Below are 23,813 nucleotides of genomic sequence, written 5' to 3'. Positions count from 1 at the left end.
AAGTTTTGATCAGAAAAGTCATATCAAAAATTATAAATTCAATATTAAATGAATTTTACGAATTATTTTGGCACTACAGTTGTTTATATAACAATTAATATGTCTAATATATCGAATTATAGAATTATAGAAATAGAATAGTTATATATAAATATATGACATTTGTAATGATAAATAATATAATAATGATAAATAATTCTTATGCTGACAAAAAATTAAAATAGATGTTTTATGTTGATTCGTTTCGTAAAATTATTGCAGACAATGTATTATTATTTGTTTAAAAATTATTGCAATGTATTTTGTAGTTTTAAAGGAGTCATCCTATTGAAAGTTTTCTTTTCTTGAATACCGCATCACAAAAAAGAGAAAAAAGTTCATGGTTCCGACCGGGATCGAACCGGTGACCTTCTGCGTGTAAAGCAGATGTGATAACCGCTACACCACGGAACCTTTTGTACTCTTGGGAAAAAAAAATAGATTTATCTTTCAATAAATTATAATGAGTTTATATATAAGATATACATTAACATAATAATTAAAGAATAATTATTCCAGATTTTAGAACTGAGTTTTGTATCAATTGATATCTTATAATAAAACATCAATCACGATAAATTTTTAAGCTGACAATTAATTTGTGAAATTGTGTTTATTGATAAAAAAATTCATTAATGCTTTAGTTCATATATTTTGATGCGAACTTTCATATATATTAATATAATTCAAAAATTATTCTTTGAGATTTTTTTATGAGATAAAATAAATCTGAACTTAGATTTACAATGTCGATTCAATAGTGAACAATATGATATATATTAAAAAAATATTTATCGTATTTCTTGATATTTTTTTTTGATTTTAAATAATTTAAATTGTAATTATATTAAAATTATAATTATATATATATATTATATATAGTTGTTTTAATTTTATTAATTCTATAAGAGTTTATGAAACGTTAAAAAAGAGGTAGATTTAAATAAATCAAATTGTATTATATTTGTATTGTATTATTTTATTTGTATTATATTATATTGTATAAATTTAAAAAGAACAATTTATGAATAAAAATTAATTAAAAATTCAATAACAAACACTAATGGAATTCGTAAAATTAAATTAAAAAATTAAAAGAATATAAAAATTGAATTATGCCACAAAATGCTGTTTTTATTTCTGCTATTTTTTGATATCTAATTATTATTCCTTAATTCATAAGTACATAGTAAAATTTCTTATATTATAACTACATATATGAATAATTGTTTTCCTTATGTATTTTAGTTTCTATACAAAAGAAAGTTACGTTTTGCGGAATTATTGTTTTTGTTTGTAATTATTATACATAAATTATAATTTTAATTATAATTTTTTTCGTAAAAAAACAAAATTGAATAAAATTGAAAGATATATATAATATAACTATCTTATTATCATTTATTCTATGCAATATATACAATATATACTATATATATATATATATATATATATAAACTATAAACTATATATATATATATATACTTATATATAAAATATAAATTATAAACTATTGTGTATATATATATATATATATATATATATATACACAATAATATTTATAAAAAAAAACTCAAATATAAATTGCAAGAAAACAATAATAAAATAGAATTTATATTTATATAAAAATGAAAATTAAGCTTCCTTTTAATTATTATTCATAAAATTATTTGATAAAATATTCAAAATTTTTCTATATAATTTAATACGTGTATATATGTTTTTTTCAAGTAAAGTAATATTAAATAAAATATTTTATACATTTTTTTTTTTTTTAATTTTCAAATTTCAAGGTATAGAAAATAAAATAAACATAAAATATTTCAAAATGGAATATTTTAATTAATAAATTTAAAAAATTGAAATTTTTTATTTATACTATTTTGCAAAAAAATCTTAATATTATATCTTATAATTTTAAATCTTAATATCAATCAATAAATAGCGAAAGGATTCAACAAACAATGTTTCTTCCTCTAATCATTATCTTCGACGAAAAATATAAATTAAGAAGTTAAAGAATAAATAAAAAGAATCAATGAAGAAGATCGTAATGGAGAGCAAATTTTCAAAGATAGTTGCTTGCTGGGCCACGTCGTAAAGCATTAAGATTCTTGCGATCGCTTCTATGATATACAATTTTTCTATGCTATTATTTTCTATTTTTTTTTATAAAGTATACAAGTGACTTGTGAAGTCAATTGAACTTGTGGCCATCGTTGTTATATTTTATCTCTAGTGATTATTATTGAAAATTTGAGAAATGAGGGAACTGCATTGAAAATAAAATTCAAACAATCTTGGACGCTTCATAAATCAATTCTGGTTTTTTGTTTTTAACAAATTTTATATGCGCTTAAATAAAGTACGTATAAATAAATAGTAAGTAAACACAGATAATATATAATCTAAGTTCTAATAAAAGTATTTAATAAAGATAGAATTGTTACTTAACAATACCAAAATTCACATTTATTAATGTTAATATGAATTTTTTATATACAATTATGTCATATTGCCAATAAATATTTTTTTTATATCTCAAAGTTCTTTAAATTTTTGTATATTCACTGTTAGATACGTAGTAAGATATGTGAAACATTAAAAAATTTTAATAGTAGTTTATGATAAATATTCAAAATTAATTTTATTTTTATTGAAAATTCGTTGAAGCTAAATTTTTACAAAAAATATGAATATTATAGATCTATAAAAATGATAAATAAAAATTTATTAATCTTATTGTTTTATTATTTATTGAAAAGTTTTACATAATTTTGTCATAAAATTGAATATTTTAATACAATTAAAAATATCAAGCTAAAAATCGTCTGGAAATAAAAATATTTTTTTTTTCACGGTTGCTCTGTTTTTTAGAAAAAACTTGCCAGATTATTGTATGTTTATTCTTTGTTTCTTTAAAAATCCGCTTTTTAACTAACGACGAAATTTTTGTTTATAAAGTAATTAATTATAAGTATTTATTTATTCGAAAATATATAATATTTTTCTTTTACTTATGTATATGACATATTATTTCTCAATAATTCAATTCTGTTAACTATTTCTAACATTCAATATTTTATATGCTTTATAAGAAATATATAGTATATCCAGAATTGAAATTAATATGTTATCATTCATCATTATATCATAATATTATATCATGATATAATTGAACTGAAATAAGATATCATTAAACTCATTAAAGAAACATGATATTTATGGAAGTGCGATATATTGTTGATATATCATTCTTTCTATATTTTTTCGAATCCGCAAATATAAAAATAACCTATAAAAAGAATATAAAACAAAATGATTAAAACTATAATAATAGAAGTTACAATGATAGATAATAACAATAAGCTTATATTTGCTATTATTATAATTTCATTTATTGTAATTATGATAATGCAAGGATTATTCTATTTTTTATATATTATTATATATTACATATATTTTATATATTACATATATCTCATATAATAATAAAGTTTGATATATTAATATCAAAATTTATTTAATATTTATATTACAATGAATATATTTTGCTTTTATTCTTAGCAAAAAAAAAAATATTTAATTTGGTAATTTGATAATTTTTATAATTAGGCAGTGTAACATTAATGCAAATATATATTTTTATTGAAAATAATGGAAGATCAATCAAAAATTTTTTTTATTTAAAAATTCTAAAAAATATTTTTTATTTTGCTTGAATTACATATTTTATATGTTTTGCATAAATTATTGTTATTTTCGTATTTTACATATTTTCATTTGATTAAATTTTATGTTCAAAATTTAACTATATTAATAGATTTTCTCATTATTCATATAATTAATTATATTTATGCATGTATGCTTATATGATGGTATAATATACATGATGTAACGATTTACAAAAATCATTTATATGTATTTTGATTATATGTATTATGTATTAATGATTTAATGCATTTCTGTAAACAATTCGAATACTAATATAGTTATTATTATAATGAAAATATTATTCGTTATTTTATTAATATTAAATATTAAATTTTATTTTTTAATATAGAAATTAAACAAAGAATTTAAATTAATCAATGAAAATTTAAATTTATCTATAAGAAAATATATAATATATAAATATATAAATATATAAAAAAAAACGCATAATGATTGTCATCAACTTGACAACATTATAATTGGTATAATCAGTATAAGCATATTCATAAATATATAGTATATTAATTTATAATTATTTCTCTCAAGAAACAAGACGAGAGTATGACAAAACAAAATAATCTCCAGTTGTTTATACGTGAATAAGATATTTATTGTATACTTTGTAATAAAATAAAATAGAAATAAACATTCGTCACGGTATGACGAATAAAAACAACAAATGATTGCATAGTAATTCAAGTTGCTAAAGAATTTATTTAATAACAATTCAATTTTAATACATTATTACACGATTGAATTATTGAATTATTGTTATTAATAATTAGATTATTTTACATTAAATTTTTATAATATATATATATATATATATATATATATATATATATATATATATATATACATATAATCGATTTCGATTAATTATCCATAATAAAAATACTTAAAAATTTCTAAATAAAAACGAATAAAAATATTTAAGTTTTTGTTTGCTCGAAATAATAACAACAATCTTAAAAAAAAATTATCTCTACATAAAAACTTTCTATTAAAAATCAGTTTTATTATATTTATTATTAATTTTTTACAAAATATGTGTTTGTATAATAATACAATTAAAATATTGATAACGATTAATATTGAATATACTTATTTATTTTATTAATCACTGCTTTATTTGTGACACTTATAATAAAAAAATATATATATCATCATAATAAATATATTTATATACATTAATATTGATTCTTTTTTATTATTTTTTAAATTTATTATTTAGATTAAAACTGAAAGAAAAAATTAATAATAATAAATACAACATAAGAATCTTATGTATTGAAAAAAATTACATTGTACAAAAATTTTTCAAAAAAAAATAATTCTTATATAGATTTCTGCAAAATAATTATGTTAATATATTATAGTAATATTTAGGTTTAAATAAATTTTAAATGTATAGATAAATTTTCTCAAAAAATATACAAATTAAAATGAATCTCTAAATTAACTTTCAAAAAATTACTCACAAGATTATTATAAAACAATTATTTAAAATATAATTATTTAAAATATAAAAATATAAAATATAAAAATATATGATTAAATAAATGTTGATAAAAAAAAATTTTGATATTTGATATATATTTTAATAAATGAAATAATAAATAAAATTAATATAGCAAATATAAAAAAACTTTAAAATTATAAATAATTATATTACAATTAATTATAGTTACTTATAAAGAATTATTAATTTATTTAAATTAATATTTCTAATAATTATTATTATAGTTGTTTCAATATTATTGTTTAATAATTTTTTAAATAAAATATTATTTGCAATTCGAAATAATAAGAAAAATCTATTTATTCATGCTTCGACTATACAATAGTTTTCCCATTTTCCCGATAAAGACTGAACAAGCTTGAAAATGATCAATGAATCTTGAATAAGACTCCTTCGAGTGTCATTCATGATTGCAGCAGTCTACTTTTTCAAATAACTGTACCGAGCTCGTTGTCTCATATTTAGTTCGTCATAGTAGGTGATGACCTTGATTCAAGAAATGACGATTCTCCATAGTGTGAATAAGATTGCCCTTTTACAAGCAAGAATATTTAGCTCACCATAAAATGGAATCGAATATAGGATACGATAAGAAGATTGCGATAAATCTTATTTCTCTAGTAATGTTAACTCTTCTGTTAACTTCTCTTGTAATGTTACTGCCGTCCGGTAATATTTTTCTATATATTTTTTTTTCTAATTTAATAATTTAATGAATTTATATTTATTATTTTTAATAGTTTTTATAACGAATATTATATTTTTTTTGTTACACGTTCTAAAATGTTTTGTTTAATTGTAATATCTATGAAATATCTCATTAGAAATTAAAATCATCAAGAACGTATTTCTAACCAACAAAAAGTTGTTTGATTCATATTGTATTTATTTTTTGCAATATCGAGAAAGACTTATTTTTTTAAATGGAATTTATTTGCTCCTGTAATAGTGTTAGTAGTAAATGGAAGCTCGGTTGCGGTACGCTTTTTTATATGAAACTTGAATTTTTCAATGTTAAAGGTTTAGAAATTTTAGATAATTAGATTTTTTTTTTTTAGAGTTCCTGCTTGGAAATTCTTTTTACAATTGGAAAGATTGTGTTAAGAAATAATAATAATCAATAAGATTTCTTATTTGCGATGTTCTTAAGTTTGAGGAAAATCTTCGATCGGTAATTTATATCGCACAAAAATATGGTGATAATTAGGAACTGATTGTTAATTATAAATTATCTCGAGCGTAAAATAATATTGGTCATTGAGTCAGCTATATCTGGAATATATCACCCTTGAGACATTAGAATATTACGCTCTAGCTAGACTGGAATATCTTAAAAAAATATATAAATTCAAAGTTTTTTAAGTATTATTTAAGTATTTTCTTAGCATTATTCATTACCTTCAAGCAATATCATTCTAGAGTTTGTATTTAGATTTAATAAGGAATTCGACGTTCCATGGAAAAAGGTTTGGAAAAAGGTAATGGAAAAAGGTTTCCATATGAGAAATTTCCTCCGAATGAATAGAATCATATAATTTTAAATACATTAATCGATTTATTTGATTACTTCTTATAAAAAATATTATTGATAAAAAATCATTGGTTTAGAAAATATATATATTGAAATAGATATATTTCAAATATATCTATATCGTACTATTAAAATTGCAAAGATGACAATGAAATTCAATGAAACAAAACATTTAATTCTTAATTAGATAAATATTTATATTTTTTAACTTAATAATTTTCAAATTTCCTTTCATTTTTTAATTTAAATCTGTATTTTGTGTTTAAATTTGTAATCTTTTAAATTTGTATTATTCTTTATTTAAATTTAAATAATTTACATAAAAAATTATTTATTTGAATTTTTATTTAAAAAAATTATAAAATTTGGAAGTATTATAATAACTTAATATATATATTTTAAATTTTATCATTATCATTATTTAAATTAAAAAATTTCTTTTATCTGATCATAATAATATGTTAAGATTATTTTTTTTTTATATAAATATTATTGTCGTCCGGCCTTTTCAATATATTTTTAAAAATATCATCAAAATTAAGCTGCTCATCAAATTTTAAAACTTAATTTTTTAACTGCTTTGCAACAATAAATGAAATATTCCACGATGCAATATCGTATAATGTTATGACCGAATATTTTGCGACATGATATTTGTATAATGCTACAAATGCGAATTTAAATATTATTTTTCGAATATTACAATAAGAATAGAACTGATATTGAGTTTCATCCTAATAAACAAACTTGAAGTATCTCATAATCGACTAATGTCATGCGAACGATATCGCGGAATATCTTGTTTATGATTATAAAACAGTTAAATATTGAGTTTTCATCATCAAATCATTTTCATGATCAAATTTTTCTATATACTCAATCATTGTACGTAAATTTTAATGGCTTTTTTTCAAAATTAAATTTGATAAGAAGTTGACATGTATAAAATTTATTTATCATCAAATTTATATAATATTATTAAATCTTAAATTTTCTTTTATTAAAAAATTGATTTTTTAATTTTGATAATATTTCATAAATGAAAAATAAATATAACAATTATAATAGTTTGTATACGAATTTATTTCTAATTATAACTTTTTTTTTTAAATTGAATAAAGATTTCCATAGTTTATAGATATATTATCAGTATATGTTATTATATTATTTTTTAGACCAAGTCCTAATTTCCTACAAATATTCAATAATTTCGTAATACAAAATTTCCTATAACAAATATTATTGTTTTTTTGATATTTTCCGCACTTTCATTGAATTTTTTATAAAAATTGAATATTAATCTTATACATTTATAATATATTTAAAAGATATATATTATGATTTATTATATGTAAATATTTTATTACTTCAACTAATTAAATATAATAGAAAATAAAATTTTTAAATATCATCTAATTTAAATTAAAAAAAGCTAAATAATTATAGGATAAAATTTTCTAATTTCTTTATTTGACATTATTATTGAAAACGATAAATTTTCATTAATTTTTTTATAATTTTTTTCTATAGAATCTAACATTAATTTTAATCTTAAACATTTTTATTCTTCTTTTTTTTTAACAATTATTTCATTAATAAATTATTCGATTTAATTTAGCATCTGAAAATACATATATAGCTTTAAAAATTATAGAATAAATAGATACATAGAAAAAATTAAATATAAAAAAATATATCGAATATATAATTATGTAAAAAAAAAAAAATAGAAACAAAAGAAGATGAAAAATTAATTAATATTAGAGATACTCTCTCAAAATATAAACTTGTAAGTAAATTAAATTTAACAAATAATAATTAATATTCTTTTGAAATAGATATATTTATATTATTTTTTGAATTTTTTAGAACTATTATTTCATAATTTTTAACGTAGCTGATTTATAAATTTGTATATTGTATTTTTTTATTATACTATATTTAAGTTATAATAATAAAAATACATATCACAATGGTCAAAAGCATAATTCAATCCATGTTTCATATTATAATATGTCTTTACTTTTTCAATAGCTTATATACTTTTATTATAGAACATGTTATATTTAAAAAAGAATTCATACATTTTAAAAATGTACACAATTCGCATATTTGTCACGAGAAATTCGAGAATTCATATTTATGAAAGCATTTTTCACTAAAAATATATTTATTTTTTTTTAGAAGAAAAACCAATACTTCAAGCAGAATTTTTATTTATTTCATTCATATTGCAATTTGATATAAACAATTAATATTTTAATTTTTGTGGAAATAATGAACTATAACTATAATTATTGTACATATAATTATATAACTAGATAAAATTCAATTAAGTTTTAGATATCAGCTTTTACACATCAATTATTCATTTTGTATGTTTAAAAGCTGGATATACAAAAAATACTAAAATATGTATAGATAATAAGATATATTTAAATATTAGTATCTATTTTGCATAATTATTAAATCAATTAAAATCATTGTCTGCAGTTATTTTACATATAAAAAAGACATAGATATAATTTATTATATTATAATTATTATATTATTATATATATTATAATAAATATTATACTTACTATATCTATATATTATAATAAATAATTATTAACCTCTTACTGCTTCATATTAAAAACTAGGATAAATTTTAGATAATTTTATTCTAATATAAAATACATACAACATATAATTACAGAGAAGGAAAAGAATGAAAGTTTCTTTTTAAATTTATAGTTTCTATAAAAATAAACTCTCTTAAAAGTTCTAAATAATAATTAAAATAATTATATATTAAAAATATTAAATTATTAATTATTAATATATATAAAATTATTAATATAAATTATTAATATAATTATATATTATATATTATAATTATATATTATAATTATATATTAAAAATATTAATTATATATTAAAATTATATAAACAATTATATAAAAAAATATTCCTTTGTAAGATTTAACAGTTTACAGCAATAATTTGAAATGAAATGAAATAATATAAAATATTGGAGTGCAAAAATTATAAAAAGCAATAGATGAATGAAAAAACCATTGAGAAAAATCATGATATGTAGCAATTTATTAATATTATAATTAATTGTATTGTCCAATATATAATATCTAAATTAAATACAAATTTTTCTTTTTTTAAAATATTACATATGTTATATATTCATCGTTTGAATCTATTTTAACATAATATTTGAACACGTTTATATATACATACATATATACATACATATTAAAAAGGTAAATTTTATTTGAGAATATTTCAGTTCACCAAAATGGACTGAATCATTAATTTCATACAAGATTAAAGATCATCTAATAGTACTAACGCCTGATCAGCACCAGATCAGCATCGACAAATTTAGCCATCGCCCATTATTCAGTGGCACAGTTCAACTATTCATGCATGAACATTATATAAGAGATTATATTATTTAACTTTTGTTATTTAACTTTATAATAATTTAAATCCAAATTCTTCTTTTCATTTTTATATTAGTATATTCGTATGATTTATGTCATATAGAAGTGAATATATAATATATAAAATTAATTTTATTAATTTTTTATAATCCATGCCGTTCGTTAACGCAATATCAACAATAAATTCATGTACAAGTAGCTCTTATTTCATTTGAATTATTCGATCTATTACAATATTTGTAATTAGCAAGCTACATTGTATGAAAAGAAATTAATTTTCAGATATATTTTTTGCTTTGCTTAATTAATTTTAAATTGATTTTTTTTCTATTTGTTTTTAAAAAAGCTTTATTTTGTTTTCTATTTGTTTTCTCTTAAATTTTTATTTTATCTTTAAATTTTTTTTTGCTTTCTGACCGAAACGTTTTAACTTAATCGTCAATGCAACTAAATCTGCATAACTATTACATCGCGGATGTATGCAAAATCAATTTTTTTTTATTATAAACACAAAGTTTTAAATTTTTAATTTTTTTAAAGTATAATATTTGAAAAAATGCCGGGATTCATGAAAGTAGTAAATAAAATGTAAATATATATATATTTTTATTTGATATATATATATAATATATAATATATAATATATAATATAATATATAATATATATATAATTTTAAAATTTAATATATAATTTGAAATAATACAATAAAATCATTCATGAGATATTATATTTAATGATGTTATATTTTATGATGATAATAAATATTATTGATACGTTAATTATTTTTAAATATTAATAATTGTAAAAAAATATATAATAAAAGAGCAAAAGATTTTATATATTAAAATATATTAGAATATAGAAAAATTAAAAAAATAAAAAAAAATTATATATTTTCTTTGTATATTTCAGAAAATTTTATAAGCTTAATATGTATCATAATAATTTCTAATATTGATAAAGCGTAATATTTCAATATATAAATGATAAAAAAATATCAGAACATTTCTACTCACATATTTAATTAACTTAAGCAATAAAAAAATTTATTAACTTAAATAAAATTTTTCAAATTGACTTTTGGATAGTTAATTGATTTATTGAACCATTATGATGTCATATAATCAGCAAAACTCTCAGGTTGCTGTCAAGATAATTATAAAATATGTCAATTGTGCTACTATTATCACTAAATGAATATATTTTTATTAAAATATAATAATATGAATATGTAATCTAATGTTGAATTGTATTGATAAGTGATAATTTTATTAGTAATATTTCATTTTTGTTTAAATTATTGAAATGTTTAAAGAACAAAAAACATAACATGAATTAAAATAATACAAGACATTTTGAAAGATGAAAAATTATATTATATAACTTTATTGATGATTTAATATTTTTGATTTGAATATTTTTTAACTTTCATACTTTAAACATGACGAAACAAAATCGTTATCATTAAGGAGATATATGTTTGTTCTAGAATGCCATTTTTTAAAATTCTTTTTTTTTTTTTTTCAAATCATAAATCTTTTTTATATTGATCTTAGCATATATATTTATTTAAATATATTTATTAATATTTAAAATGTATAGATTATTTTTCCAAAAATAATAAATTTGCATAAGTTATAACTTTTTTAGAAAAATTTGATAATATATATTTTTACACATATTTAATACGATTATTTTGATAATCTAAAAAAATAAAATTTTTTTTAGACTCTTATTATTATTATAGACTAGTTTCAAGAGCTGTCATTTTTTTAATCGAAATTTTTAATTTATCATAATTCACATAATATTCATAATGAAAATATTATTTTTTTTGTTCCAAATTGGAATTATATGTATAATAAAACACTTCTTTCTTTTTTAATTTTGTTAGTACAAACACAATTCATGTAATTTTTTATTATTTTTATTTTGAAAAAATATTATTTGTAAAAAACTGTTTTGAAAAAATATTTAAATGTTAATAAATATCGATATAAATGTCTTATGGTTTCTTTGAAAAAAATTTCAAAAATGATTGAAAAAATAACCATAAATCAGAATATTATTATTTCTAGATTAAAATATTAGCTTACTTATTATATACTTTATTATTATTTTATCAATGAAAATATAAATATAAATATTTCATAAAATAGAAAAAACTAAATTATATATTTATTCTGTGCGCAAAATTTGAAAAAAAAGTAAATATATTTAAAAAATTTGAGATTATTTCGAATTATTATCAAAAGTTATTAATAATTATTATTAATATATTATAAATATAATTATCTTAAATATTATTCCAAGATTCAAAAGTTAAATGAAATTCAATTACAATATTAGAAAAAATATAAATATATTTATTCATATTCTATGAAAAGTTGGCATATAAATTAGCATATAATAGATATCGCTTATAATTGTAAATATTATTAAACAATTATTACCATATTGTTATATATAAGAATAAATAATAAGTAACAATAATAATGATTTTATGTTATATTTTTATATTAAAATTGAATAAATATTTTGCATATTTGAATTTATATTTTGCATACATTTTGTATATTTTAACATTTCAGATTTATATAAACATCCACAATCTAATTATAATATTATACATTCTTGAATAATATATGTATGCATTATTAGCACTTAAATAATTTAGTTTTTTTATCTTATTCAGTTTTGCAACATATTTATTTTTATTTTAAAATAGGATATCTTCAGAAATATAAACTATAAATTTTTATGAAGAATGTGTATATCAAATTTTGATTTTTTAATTTGTAATATGTTTTTTTTTTAGACATTAATTTTACTGCACCAAACAAACATGTCCATAATTTGTACATTAATGAGAGTAGAGTTAGTGAATGTAATAGATGTGAATTATATATGTTGCAGCATTAGCTCGAGGATTTAATACGAACGAGTAACGACCAATGCAATTATAATTTCTCCATTATTTTGTACCTAGGATAAAATGCATGGTGCTAACTAAAATGTAGGTAGATTATGCCTACAGTTTATTTTCATGCACAGCATATGGATTATGAGATAATTTTGGGGAAGTAATCAAGATATTGAAAGAAATAATTTTACTTTCATGAATTTTAAATTATGTAATATGATATAAATATTATTTAAATATGTGTATATATCATTGCATAAACATTATTTATTGTTCAAGTGAAACTAGCAAATGATTTTTATGTAATTTGTAAATATTCATAATTTAATAAAAAATATATAATTATAAAGTATAAATTGCTGTGATTTCTTCTATGCTGTTATTATCTTTGAAATCAAATGTTAATATAGTAGAATTAAAAAAAAGTATCATAAATCATAATATCAAAATTTTATATATACATTCTTCATAGGAATTTATACATATATCTCAATTTGACAAGATCTATGTTTTTTAAGATATAAATTATATTTCTACAAAAATATAAATATTATTTTGCAATATGAATATTCATTTGTAAATACATATAATAAATATAATAAGTATACATATAATATATATATAAAATATATATGAAAGTAAAATAAAATAAAAAATATATATATAACTAAAAAAGTTTCATACAAGTAATATAATACATATAAATGATATAATAAACTATAAGTAAAATGTTTGTAAATTTCTTGTTTAAGTTATTTAATACTATAATTTATTATAAATATTTAATATTAATATTATAATTATTTAAATGTAAGAAATACATCGTAAGATATATTCATCAATAAAATATTTGAATAATTTAAATGAATTTTGGAAGAAATTAAAAATCTTAAAAAAAAAACAATTTTTAATGATTTTATTTTATATCTTTTATAAACAGAATGTTATGAAAAAATGATTAAAACGATAAAAAAAATTATTAAAAGAAGAAAAAATGCTAGAATTTTATTAAAAAAAATATAATTATATTTTTCTATAACATCAGAATTATACAGTAAAATAATGTTTATTAAATAATTAAAATTTTTTTCTATATAATTCTTTTTCAATTTTACTTGGATTAAAGTTACTAAATACCAATTATTAAATTAGTTATTGAATATTTAGATTAGATTATTATGACGTTTTCTTTTCGTAATTCTTATTTTTATTACTTTTCTGTTTTAATTAATTTATAGATTTTAATGTAAATTAAATATGAGAATAATATTATATGAAAATAGTAAATTTATTAAAAGCTGTATCTTTGTTGATTTCAATGATTATTAATTATGTTGTAAATATCAACATTTTGAATGACTTTATACATATAAAATAGATAGTCGATTTTAATTTCTGAAATATTTATAAGAAAATTTGTATTGAATTCTGTTTATATGATTATATTTTAAAGAATATTTCACTTTAATGTCGAATTATATATATTTAAAATATATTAAAATATATTTTAAAATATATTAAATAAAATATATTAAATAAAATATATATATTAAAATATATTTTAAAATATATAAAAGCATATATTTTTAAATAAAAAAATTTTTGTTTAGAAATATGCATAAATAATTGCCTAGTTATTTTTTCACAAAATATTCATAAGAATTTGCTTTTTTTGGCTTTCTGACAATGAGAATAGTAGAATTTCATAAAGGAAATGAAATTGTAACAGTAATGCGGGCGTGCAATTCGCATTTATTCAGTGAAGAGATATTATCAAACTCATTGTCAGTCGACTATATTCAGGCTAAGGCGGTGGCAATATTGTTATCTCAATAATCTCGAGGAATTATCTTTATTTTTCTTAAAAATAATTTTATTACATAAGTTAATTTATTTATTATTTAAATTTTTTATTAACTTAAATATTAATCTACGATATTATATAATACTTATTTAATATAATTAACATTTTAGAATTATTGTAAAGATTTTATTATTATATACAGATCTAAACTTCAATTTTTGCGCAAATGCGCATTATTGCAATGTATAAGACTCGTCAAACTATCTTAATATAGATTAAAAAACTCTGAAACGAAACTACTTTTATTGTCTCTTTACATCTTAATACTAAAAAAAATTAGATAATATTTATTTATTTGATTCGATTATTATATCTGATGGCGTAGATAATGCTAACGAGAATCGCACTGATGCTTGGAATCGCAGTAATAGATATTAGGATCGGACCTAGTGGTTTTCATGAGGATTTGGTAATCGCCTAGTGGTAGTAGTAAGTATTTCTATGGTCAATCGTTGGTCAATGTCAGCAGAGAATGATGTCATATAATAAAATTTTATTAAAAAATATTTTAATAAAAATTGTTGTTTAATTCAAAAGAAAACATTATACGGTAGCATTATACGCTAATTAAGCATTATACGGTAATTATTTTTTTGTAAATAAATAAGAGGAGAAATTTTAAAGTAAACTTTATTTCTTTAAATGGAATTATATAATTTTGAATGCATTTATCAATTTATTATATATTAAGCCTATAAAAAACAAATAGATTTTTCAAAATTCTTTAAAAAAATATCAATATTTTGTACTCCAACTCATCTCATTCACCATTTTATGTGTTGCAATAAGTCCAAAGATGAATTTTTATTATTTTATTTATTTTTTTATTTTATTTTTTATATCACTCATTTTTAAACCATGCCTAAAAAACGAATAAAAAGTTTAACATTTGGATTGTATCGGCATTTTTAAAATTGGTTATAATTTACTAAGTATGAATCAAGAATGAGATATGCGAATTGAATGTAATGAAAATATAAAGTGACTTAATACAATAATAATAGTATATATTATTGCATTAATTCACTTTATATTTTCATATATATATTCTATTAATAACAAATGAAATTATAATACTTCTTAGAAACATCAAATAATAATAGGAATAACTGATACAGATTGGTTTATGTAAAAAAAATGTTATAGAAATATATTTATTTTATATTTCCTATATTATTAAAATTAATATAATATAACAAAATAATTGTCTTCAATTTATATATGATTATATATGATTTGGACCTAGCTTTGTCTGATAAATCTGTTGCAAATTCTGTATATTTATAAGTAATATGAATCCTTAAATTTTTTGTAGGAAAAATATTTTAAAATATAATGGTATTCTACTTATTGGTATTCCATTAATCCTTGCTTAAATGAAATATTTTGTATTCATCTATGTAGCTTATCCTTAGGATTCGTGTAATGATAATATTCACTAAAGATAGATACTAAATACATATGCAATATTAATTCATCCATTAAATACATAATGCCATTTGCTTAATGTGTTTATATATAACAAATAGTCGATTAATAGCAATTGCATATTGATACATATTACTATAAATATATATGTATATAATAAAATTATATAAAATTCAATATAATAAATATAATAAATAAATAAATATAAAAAATCAAAAATATTATATAAGTTTCAAATTGAAACTGAGTATTCAAACTATTCAGTTAATATATTTGTAAAAAAATCGATTTTTGAGGTCAAAACAAACGGAAAAGTTAATATATTGGTAGAAATTTATTTATTAAGCTATAATTTTTTTAATTTGTTTTTAATTTGTTGTGTTTAAAGAAAATGAAAGCAGAATGAATATCTATTATAATTTATGTAATGAAGAAACATCTTTATTTTCATTTCGATATTTAACATAAACGAGAGAATATAAGAATATATATATATCTTTTATAAAGGACTTTTATTGTATGCAAAAACAATATGAAAAATAAAATTCAATGATTGATGAATAATATTTTTTGTCTTCGGCAAGAAATTGAAAATAATAAGATATGAAATACAATTATTCAAAAAACAATTTGAAAAAAGTTAATTTCGAACTTTAAAAAGATACACTTGGATATGGGAATAAAGATATATAAATAATATGGGGAGAAAAAATTGATAGATTTGAAAGAATCAAGTCAAAATATAATATAAATATATAGTGTGTTAAAATCGAAAACTGATGAACGACTTTGAATTGCACAAATGGGGTGCCTAAATTGATGTTACTGCTCGAAGGACCACCTACTGTCGTAGAACTATATATTCGTTTATATTATGAGCTTGTGAACGAATATTTTGCGGCTAATTGTGATGATTCTAACTGTATTTTGATGTACACTGTATCGTCGTCGAATTCTATCTGTTCTCGTTTCTATTTCTATATCAATTTTTTCGCAAGATTATCGACCCTTCATTTTTCCTCCAATTCTTATCTTTTGGGAAAAACATAGAGAAGGGATTGGAGGGACTAATGTCGCGCTGAAGGGCGGCCTCGAAGAATGGGCCCTCGCAGTCGCGTCGTAGCGCATGAGGATCAGGACCTTTGCGCTCGTTCCCACGGTAATCTATCGCATGGCATGTAAATATGACTCATGAAGTGGCTATTGCTGTGACACTTTTGTTTAAATTAAAGATCTGGAAAACATTAGGAAAACCAAGCCCGCTCATAAATTATTGTCAAACTATTGATACTCGAAGTATTGAAAACAAAAGTTACCCGATCGCTTCACAAATCCTTAACACAATGCTCTATTAATCGCCAATAATCAGAATCAAAATGTGTTAGATATTCGAGAAGAATTATTAGATATTTTGAGAATTAATTAACAGCTTCTTTTTTTCTCGATTTCATTTGTTTTATTGAATTAATGAAAAATGAGAAGAAAAAAAAATTTCTTACGAATAAGATAATAAAAAGTGTTTATTTTTTAATATATATTTTAAATATCTAAAAGTGTACACACACACACACACACATACACACACACAATATATATAAACAAAATAGATAATATATATAAATAAGTCAAAAACTGCAATTTCAGTTCCAAGAATTAGTAGTAGAGATAATTTCATAATAATTAAACGAACAGAAAGTATGACTGTTAACCGGATACTCTATTTTCTTGTTAAATACTTGTTTTGAGATAGATAGCTACGTTATTACAATATATACAATTATTAAAAATTATAAATCAGAAAATTAATACTATCATGGAATGGAATGAAAAATATTTAATTGAAAAATAATATGAATAAGTAGAGAAAATTTCTGATTAAAAAATTTTTTTTATTTTCTAAGAAATAAGATTGAAAAAAATATTTTGGAGAAAGGAAGATACTTAATACTTTTCTTTAATAAATAGTATAAAATATATTTAAATATTCTTTAAAATATAATCTTTTCATTAAAATAATAAATCATTAAATATTAATTATATTTAGATATTTTGTTAAAAATTCAAAAACAAAATTTCACAACATAAAATTTTTAAATTATTTAAACTATTGTTTTAAATATAAATAGTATTTTAGATAATTTACTTTTTTATTCTAAATATTTTTGTGAAATAGTTTTTATATATAAATTTAAAAAAAATCAGATAAAACTGAAGTTAAAAAATAATAAAATTTAAAACTAATAATTCCTAACTTGTAATCTGTAGATTTTCAAAGAGCTTTAAAATTTTTATGCACAAGAGAATGATTGAAAAAAAGCACGTAATATTTTTTGCTTTACTTATTTATGATAAATTTTAAATTAATTTTACATTTTATTGAAAATTCATAAATGCAACTATTTTTTTAAAAAAATAATAAATTTAATAATTATTAAAATATAATAAAAAGACTAATGTAAATAAACAAGTTTCAAATTATTATGTTCTTTAAAGAAATAAAATTGGAAAGCAAAACATAATAACTTATTCAGAACATTTTTCTTTTATTGTTTTTTTTTTAATTTTTTAAGATTTTATCAAAAGTTATCAAAAATTATATTTATTTTTATTTTGTATAATTTAATATATAATTAATATATATTATATATTAATATTAATATATATTATATAATTTAAATAATATATAATTTATTAATATATAAAATAAAACTTGACGAATATATTTTCTTGTATTTTTTTGAAATTAAAACTTTTTTTTATTTTGAAATATAATATATCAAGTAACAAGATATTTTTCTTAAGTAATTACTTTTATAAAATTATATTCTAGGAAATACATATTAGAAAAATATATATGTTTTATTATATATTTATATATATATATATATTTTGTTACTGATCGAGAAAAGAACTTATTTTTAATATTTAAAAAAAATCGAGATCAATGAAAAATTGAAATCAAACAAAATAATTGTACTTTATAACAGCTAATCGTATTTTAATTAAAAAATTAATTTTAAATTATATTAATTTATTAATATATATTTATTTATATAAAAAAAATTATTTTGTTCCAATGAATAAAAATAAAATATTAAATATGTATTAAGATTGAATAATTTAATTTTAAACATCATATTTTCATAGTAAATTGTTATATTAATATCATGTTTGCTCAAACATCAACCACGTAAATTAAATTGTAATATATTTAATAATCTGAATAGATAAATCAATAATCAATAACATCATAATATTCGAATAAAATATATATTTATTTCTATTTCATTAGTATATATATAATCATTCGAAAGTTTTTTTTTTGCATACCGATAAATGTTAATTATTTCTATTTGAAACGATATTGTTTTAGATTTTAATTTATAATTATATTATGAATGAAATAGGATATAACCATATACTGCCACGTATTAAATAATTGGATTAATCTATCATTTCACTGATCTTTATAAACTTGAAATATGTTTTTAAAGATATCATTTTAAATAACATTTTACACATAATTAATCTTCGTTTTCGAATTATTTGCTAAAAATTTTTAATGTAGTTAATATAGTTTAATATAGTTTAATATAGTAATATATTAAAAAATCTTTCATACACATACGACAATGTATGCGTAAACACATTAGAATAGCTGAAAGTAATATATATATATATATATATATATACATATATATATATATATATATATGAATTATGTGTACGGATCAATGCTCAATTGATCTTTTTTTCGATATAAAATTTTATTCGATGTAAAATTAAAATGTAATATAATTGATATAAAATTAAAGAATAGAGAAAAGGAGTTAAATCATCATTTTGTTTGTTTTGTAAAAATGAATTTATTTATTTTGTTTAAAAACTACAAATTTTTGAATTTTTTGATTTTTAAAAATGATTATATTTGATTTTTATTTCATAAATATTCATCAGTTTATTTTTTTTCATTTTAATCGAAAAAAAATAGTTTTTTTAAATATATATTTTTTTTGAATTGGAAAATTATTTTTTTAATATTAATAATTTTAAATCAATTTTTATTTTTTAATTTTTAATTTATGATTACATTTTTAAAAAATTAAAACAAATATTACTATTCTCCGAAATATTTTTTATAAAATAGATAATTGAATCTTGATATTATTTCAATTAATAGAGTAATGAATTGAAAACGATAGCAATGCGTTCTGCCTTATTGTTAAATACATAAACGGCGTATTGCTTTATAACGGATTATATTGTTACTATTCTATATTTGCTACTTTAATAAAGTTATAAAATTTAATAATTTTATTATTATTTCAGTAATATCATTTATATTGAATAGTAAGAAAATTTTACTAAACCATTTTTAATAAAACACATTATAATAATTATATTTTTAACATCTTTTTTCGTTGAATATTATTTATAAAAAAATAAATGTTACTAATAATAAAAAAAAATAAATAATAAATAAAAATAAAAATAAATAATAAAATAAATAATAGAAATCATGAGAACTAAGTTATTTTTATTAAAAGAGAGATAAAGAAATATTAAATAAAATGACTCGAATAAAATAATTTTAAATAACTAAACTTTTTTTTAAATAATTAAAATTTTAAATAACTCGAATAAATAATTTTAAGATTAAAACAATATATATAAATAAAATAAATAAATTCATTTTTACAAAACAAACAAAATGATGATTTAACTCCTTTTCTTTACTCCTTAATTTTACATATATATATATAACTAAAAGAAAATAAAAAATATCGTATTATTAAAAATAGAGTTTATAAGTTGATATATAATTCTTATTATTGTTTCTCGTTTACATAATCAAAACTAATATTTGAAAATAATATTTTTATTTATTCACTTACTATTTAATAGTTATTTTAAACTTGTATATATTGCAACGATATCTCCGATTATATCATATGATCTTATTATGTGTTGTTATAGAAAAATTTATTTAATATTCTGTAAAATTCTATTCTATCACTAAAATTATTAATATGATGAGCAAACTTATGAAATTTTTTCTATTCTTATATTGAACAACAATTCTATCATAAAATTATTCATATATTATCTCTTTAGCATTCTTTAAGAAGATGTTTTATTAATTGTTTTTGAAATGAATGAAGCATGATATAAAATTAATACAAAATTATAATAAATTTGATTATATATATATATAAATATCTTATCTTCTCAAAATTTTAATTCATTATGATAATTGAATTATACTATCCTTAAAAATAATAATGTTAATAAACTAATAGTGTTTTGAAGCATATATAATAGTATTTATTATATATGTGTGTTTCGAAGCATATGAAGTATATATCATTTATTATTTATTAACATTATTACTTTTAAAGATATATAACATGATTCAATAATGAATTAAAATTTTGAGAAAATAAGAAAGGAAAAAGATTTTGTATTTATTTTTTATAAAAAATATATTATAATATAAATAGATACTTATACTAGCTTATATCTTCGAGTTTTCATATGCAATTTCTAATAAAAGTGGTTAATAAATACAAATATAAGTGTTATAGAATTACAAATAAAATGGTTATTAAATACAAATATAATGCCTCAAAACGATTTTAGAAAGTCAAAGAAAAGTGCCAAAAGGGAGAAGAGCATTATAGAGATTCTTTTACTAACTAAACTAAACACAAAACAACATCTGTGGTAGGCGACTTATAATGGTCTTAATTAAAAGAGCATTAATTAAAATCATGTACAGCCGCGTTCAAAATTAATAACCGCCCAACTTGTTCTCGTTACTTTGGCATATATGCTATACAAAAACATTCGCTTGAACATTTACAACACCAAATATATGCTAAAAAATGTTCATTACCTTTCAGAGTATGATGCTTGTAAAACCTATAGTATAATTAGAAGTCATGAACTGTTCATAGTTGTTTCTCCGATTGCAGTTTAGGTTAACCATAGTATCCTATTCCTTTGATCTTATACATAATATAATTCTTAATTATACAAAATGCCTTAAATATTGAAATTGTGCGCATTATATTATATATATACCATTATTTTAATTTTATAAAAAAGTATAAATAATCTTGCATTGAAATTAAATTTTTGATATAATATTCTTAAAATACGCATATAAATAATCGGATAGGTTTTAAATTTAACATATAATAATTTAATATATAAAATAACATATATAAAATATATAAATTTTAAAGAAGAATAAATATGAACAAATTGTACACAACATTGGACATATATTTACAAAAAATTGTTTGAAACATTAACTTTTAGACGTTCGATTGATTTATAACTATATGGATGGTTAATTTTATTTATGACCCATGTTACTAATATTTCAAATATATAGTTTTTCTTATAAAAGTTATATATTTATAAAATTTATATTAAATTAGAATATTTAAAAAAAGAAAATAAATTAAAAAATATAATTAATTATCCTTTTATGACTCAAAAATAATTGGTCAATTGGCCCAAGATAGAATGAACGTATCGATGTATTGCTTTCTGAATTCAAGACTTTTTTTAACTACTTTTCTATAATAATTGATGAAAAAAATAATATTACATATTGGTTAAATTTCGTAGATCTTGAATAAAATATAGACATTAGCATTAATCGATATGTAAAAAAATTATCACTCAAATTTTTATATATCTTATACAATATACTCATGTGCTCAAATGCCCTGTAATTCATATTGTAATATTAAAAATTCTAATGATCTTGATAAAATAAAATTATAATATATTGTTACATTACAAATTTTAATATTATATTATTAACATTATACATTATTTCATACTATAAAAAAATCTACAATTTTATATTCAAATGAGATTTTCAAAAAATATTTACTTAACTAAAATAAATTCAAATATAATTCAACCTAATTCAAATTGAATCTAACTAACTATATCCAATGTTGATCTAATCATATTGATCATATCTATATCTAATGTATTTCTATATATAATGAAATATCCTAAATAGAATAGATAAAATTTTTATTAAAGATATTAAAGATAATAATCTATTTATTGATTATAAACACACGAACATATTTAAGCATTCACATACATATGTACGCGCATGTACAAACTTTAACTGATAAATATGAGTTTCCATAATATATAAATGTCAACACTAATTTCTATATTATATTATATTATATTATATTATATATATCGATTAGATTAAATTAACTATAAAAACTTAAAGTTTTCACAAATTAGAGACTTTTATAGTTAACAAATATGTAATTCACAAGAAACTTTTTACTGTTTAACCATACTACTT

General features: G+C 18.1%; 1 non-coding gene across 1 annotated transcript; it reads right to left on the bottom strand.

Annotated features, from left to right (window-relative positions):
- Window positions 1–380: 380 nt before the first annotated feature.
- Trnav-uac lies at window positions 381–453 on the bottom strand. The gene has a single exon. It is a non-coding gene; the product is annotated as a tRNA-Val (tRNA).
- Between the last annotated feature and the right edge of the window lie 23,360 nt (window positions 454–23,813).

Source organism: Apis laboriosa, unplaced genomic scaffold, assembly GCF_014066325.1.
Source record: "Apis laboriosa isolate Shangri-la unplaced genomic scaffold, ASM1406632v1 scaffold69_cov144, whole genome shotgun sequence".
Taxonomy (NCBI): domain Eukaryota; kingdom Metazoa; phylum Arthropoda; class Insecta; order Hymenoptera; family Apidae; genus Apis; species Apis laboriosa.
Note: the sequence above shows the minus strand (reverse complement) of the source record. Positions and strands in the feature narration are given on the sequence as shown.